This window comes from Callospermophilus lateralis, unplaced genomic scaffold, assembly GCF_048772815.1.
Source record: "Callospermophilus lateralis isolate mCalLat2 unplaced genomic scaffold, mCalLat2.hap1 Scaffold_112, whole genome shotgun sequence".
Classification (NCBI taxonomy): domain Eukaryota; kingdom Metazoa; phylum Chordata; class Mammalia; order Rodentia; family Sciuridae; genus Callospermophilus; species Callospermophilus lateralis.
In genome coordinates, this window is record NW_027511460.1 from 2,364,441 (window position 1) to 2,369,802 (window position 5,362).

Consider the following 5,362-nt stretch of genomic DNA (forward strand, 5'->3'; position numbering starts at 1 on the left):
ACATCCTAAAGCCATAATTGGCAAAGGCTGAAGATCCAGTAATTCTGAAAAGACCCAACAGTTACTTCTATACAATAACTGAAAAAAACATGCACAATACTGAATACTGTATTATAAAGAATAACATTTCCTAATTATCTCTAGAGAAGAACATATTTAATATAAGTTCTTATACACCAGTGACACATCTTATTTAGTCACTACATTTAACATAACTGATAACAGAACACTTTTATTGAAGAATCCCCTATAAACCAACTATATATTTCTCTTCCACAAAGGGAAATAACTTGAATAAAAGTACATGACAATATGTATGTTATGGTACAAAAATAAATCTGCCATAATTTGTAAAACAATGAAAACCTCAGACTCAGCAACTTAGTGATATCCTATCTCTCAAAATAATAATAATAATAAAAAGACTGGGGATGTGCTTCAGTGGTTAAGTGCCCTTTGGGTTTAATCCTGGGTACCTTGTCCCTAAAGGAAAAACAAAAAAACAAAATAAAAAGATGACTTTAAGAAGTTATCTTTGCCCCACCCATTGCTCTACTCTATTATAAGAATAGCTGAGAGCTAACTTCATACTCTCTGTGTCTGATTATGATTGTTTAAATTTTCCATAGCTCTGGAAATCCAGGAAGGAGGAAGACATTGCATGATAAGGCATGCAATGTTAATCAAACATATTTTTTTTAAAATAAAAGACTAAAAATTAAACATTGTACAATGTCAAATGCACAGTTATTGACAATGTTAAATTAAGATGATCTATTACAGTGATTTTACCTAATTGTTATGTTTATACAATATCAGCTAATTATATAAATAGGTTGATATGTATTTGGTTGCTTAAGAAAGAAATTATTAAATTGGCATTAACATATAATGCTAATATATGTGAAATTAAGTACTTTAATGAAAGAAAGAAACCTAGCAATGATATTGGAAGCATATATTTTAAGTTAAAACATCATCACTTCCACATATTTTGAACTTATGAGATTCTAGATATCACATAAACACATTTGATGAAATAAGACCAGAAAGACCCTCTGCAATAAGTAGAATACTAAATTATACAGTCTCAATATCATTCTATTTTGATAAAATATTTTGGTTTTGCTATGCCAAGATATCAAAGAGAAATTGAGATGTAGTATAAAGAATCTCTCAATGAATGATATGAATAAGGTGTACATTTGACAAAATGAAAGATTATAAAGTCATACTTAGGTCTCCTTTCACTTCTGAAAGGACTGTCAAATAGCATGCTCTTTAAAGTAGTCAGAATAACATTTTTATTCTGAAAAGTCAAACAGTGTGTCTGAAATATACATGGGAAAGAAAATTTGACTCCTAATTTATGTCTGTAAAGTAAATTAAGGACCTCTGAAAATCAATACTCATCAATTATGAATTCTCAAAAAATGAAATTAGTATACTACTTTCGAGATGTTTTTGAAATAGATTTCAGGGGTACTTGAAAGTATCACTGCAAAGATTTATTCATGAAATTTTGCTTTTTTAATAAATCAAAACAGAAAGGCATTTGTTCATTTTATGAAAACCTAGAGTTTATACATTACAACAATAAAAATGCTGCTGAATGCTCTTACTATATATCCCTTTTAATAATTTGTTATATATATACAAACATTCCAAAATCTAAAAAAAAAATGTGAAATTTGAAACACTTCAGATTTTAAACATTTTGGATAAAAGATAACCTGTACTAGAAATAAGTTTATGTGAATTGGAATAAATGTAAGAAAAAAGAGATATCTCAAAACTTTCACAGAGAATACAGATTAAATGATAAATGACAATTACAATGAAAAAGGAAGGCTATATGGAGAAATAATGATTATATGTACAGATGAAAGTCCAGTAACAAAGAAATAGTAACTCTTATCATTACTATGGTTATCAGAATTGACTAAGCCTACTTTAATGCTTTTGGGGCTTAAATAAACAAAAAATTAAAGGTCCACAATTTGACTATCTACATATACATATTTGATTTTGAAAATTTTGAACATACAGTTTAGAAACAATTTTTCAAGTAAGTTGGACTTTGATTCAGAATAAAACAACTTTATACTTGTCAACATTAATTAAAATAACAATTTTGGGAAGTCAATAATTCACATCAACACATTAATGTTCAATTTGTTACCTGTATGGGGCCGATGCCTGTCTGGTAGAATCAGATGTTGGAAGTTGATAATACAAACAGCCTCTGCTCCAAACCGTCTATCAGAAACTGCTTGGATATAGTATTGGGAAGGCAAAGGTTCAAAAATAGGGATTGCAAATACCAGTAGTTGAGCTTCTTTACTAATGACCTAATGTGAAATAAAGTCTAAAATAAATAAAGTTCTTAATAGTCAATTCTTAATAGTATCTATACCAGATGTAATAAAAATAAACTATGTTGGATTTCTAAATAGCTCAAATATTCAGGTACTACAGTAACTTGTAGGTGATTTCCTTCTGAGGATTATTTGATATAACAGAAGGTAAAAATTTCTACTCACTTTATATTATGTGTATGTGTGTGTGTGTGTGTGTGTGTATATATATCGGTATCTAGTCAAGATTTTCAATCAAAAGCTTGCTTTCTCTTTGATAAAAAGAGAAATTACAAATAAAACATGAGTTAAAGATGTAACAACAATTGAGTCTTTACAGATAATTTTACAAGGAATGATCTTTTCACTAAGCAATTTATTATTTTGCAGAAAATTATTTTACCCTCCTTATTTTATATATTCCACGCCTCTAGAAGCCATGCCTTAAACCATGGTAAAGATTATAAATGAATTTCTTGAACTAGGATCAGACTGAATAATCAATATTGTTACACTGAATCTCTGTGTTCCTTTGAAATAAAACAGAAAAACAGAACATAACAAAACTTTCATGGCACTCTGAAATCAGAGAGATAGTAAAAAACAAAAATTGTTTATATATTTTTTTATGATAGCTAAATAATAAGGTTATATTCACCTGGTTTTAAGAGCTAGAAAATACTCTGAATGATAAATATGATCATTTGTAGGATCTCCCACCCAAATCCACCAGGGTTCTCCTACTGTCCCATGGACCTAGAATAAAAATTATCCTACTACTATGAAAATCATAACTCAAGTAACAGTACTGTTTACATATCAGCACCTATTAGTCTAACAACTTTTTTGATATATAATTTATAAAACAAAGTTCACTCATTTAAAGTATACAGTTCAATGGTTTTAACATATTTACAAAGTTGTACAACTATGAACATAATCTAATTTTAGAACATTTTTATCACCTCCAAGAGAGTACTTATATTCATTAGAAGTATGGACATGGCTATTCTAAACACTTTGTTAAATGGAATGATATAACATATGGTCTTCTGTGACTGGCTTTTTAAACTTACCATACTATTTTTATAGTTCATCCATGTTTTAAACTGCATCAGTACTTTGCTTCCTTTTATTGTCAAATAATATTCCACTGGACACATATATCATATTTTTTTATATAAGCCAATCTCTCTTTTTTCCTTATATGGTCCGATACTGTTCAGAATTCACTTCTTCCTCGGGGACTCATGAAAAGGAGATCACATCCCAATCATTTCTCCTCCAAATAATCTTGCACTGTCTCACATGAGCTTTTGGGGGACACCACATTTAAACCATAACACCTGGGATAATTTTGATTCACATAAAGCCAATCACCTCATGATATTCTCCTGACAATATCTACAGTAAAGGAGAAGTCCATAACAAACACTTGGCATAATTAGACTGGGGGGAGCATGTATTTGTGGGAAGAGGGCTTACAGTTTATGTTGTGGGCTGAGGAAGTGGGTATGTGTTCCCCTTACTCCATTAAATGTGAAAGAGAAGCAGGAAAACATTGGGGAAGTATCCAACAGTGTGAGCAGAGCAAAGAAGTGGAAAGATCTTGGGCCTTGTACAATACTATTAACCTCAAGACTGGACCCTCCTTAGGGCCCACCTGATCTGTGGACCTTTTATTGTACAAAAGGATATATTACCTTACGTAAATCAGACTGAGGCAAGTTAGGTTTTACATTCTTGAAGCTAATAGCATTATAAGAGAGTTAATCATAAAAACAAACATGTACTTTCTCCTATTAATTAATAAAACTAAATTATGATGTATTATGAATAGCAATAGTAGAAAACTATGTGCAAAAATAATGAAACTTCCATTCCTTTAAAAACAATCAAAAATTTCAAATATGAGCTTATACTTAAATATAATTTAATATTTTATATAAAATTTCATATTTATAAAAATATTAACTGTAATTTGGTGTTATCAACTAGTGCTCATATACTGTGAGAAAAATAGGAATGAGGAATGCTTTAGGAATTAAAGGTCTGAATGCTTTAATGACAATGTGGAATTAAATTATAACATGGATGGGAGATTTTAGAACACACTGCTGAACAAAATTCATTTACATTAAAGATGTACAAATGTTAACTAATATAGGAAGTATCCAAATACATTTAACTAGAATTTTAAAAGACTACTTGATGTAAAGCATTGTTGTATACAGTTCCTGATTTACTTGCCTTCCCCAGTTAGTTTTTTGAAACTGTAGACTGAGTCCTATTTGCCTTTTGTATGTACAATTTCTAACACAGTAACTAGTCAAAGGATATATCTTAAAAACTATTGATAGAATAAGAAGAGGATACAAAGTAGGTTTTTACATGTATGTTTACCATTATGTTGGTAAACACATATAAGATATTGAAGAACTTCTAAGTATTAAAGGAGGAAAAGGAGGAATAAAAGTAGAAATAGAAACATGATAAGAATCAAGAAAGGACATCCTAGGGAAGAGCTCCATATAAAATGCTATCTAATCAGAGAAGGGAAATAACTGAAAAATCTGCTGGTTATGGCATCTGGTCAATCAGATATTAGAGATCCTTGAGGAAGTGGTCTCAGCAGAAAAAAAAACTGGTGACAAGAAAGAAAATGTAGAACACCTTTCTCTACAAGTCTAATGTTTAAGAAAAGGAGAGAACAGTATTTTGAGAGACATCATGATTTAAAAATGGATTTTTGGTAAGCAAAAATGAGAGTCAATAGAGAGGGCAAAAATAAATGGCAAAGTTCTCACGGATTTGAAACCACTAAAATAGTGTCCAGTGATGCAATGTTAAGTTCCCTAGGCTCTCTGAGGACGGAGGTGTAGTAAAATCTGAGGTACAGACATTTTAGTTTAATATAGATACAGATATTTTCCACTTCTACCTGATCATTCCATGTGAAATCAGGGTAGATGCGGACAGTCCATGTGATAGGCTGAATGGATGCT

The 5,362-nt window shown here is 30.4% G+C and overlaps 1 long non-coding RNA gene across 1 annotated transcript; it reads right to left on the reverse strand.

Annotated features, from left to right (window-relative positions):
• Positions 1-2,205: 2,205 nt before the first annotated feature.
• On the reverse strand, positions 2,206-5,362 carry LOC143640071 (uncharacterized). Its single transcript, XR_013154868.1, has 3 exons — positions 5,299-5,362; positions 3,434-3,604; positions 2,206-2,351 (listed from the first exon to the last, which is right to left on the reverse strand). It is a non-coding gene; the product is annotated as an uncharacterized LOC143640071 (long non-coding RNA).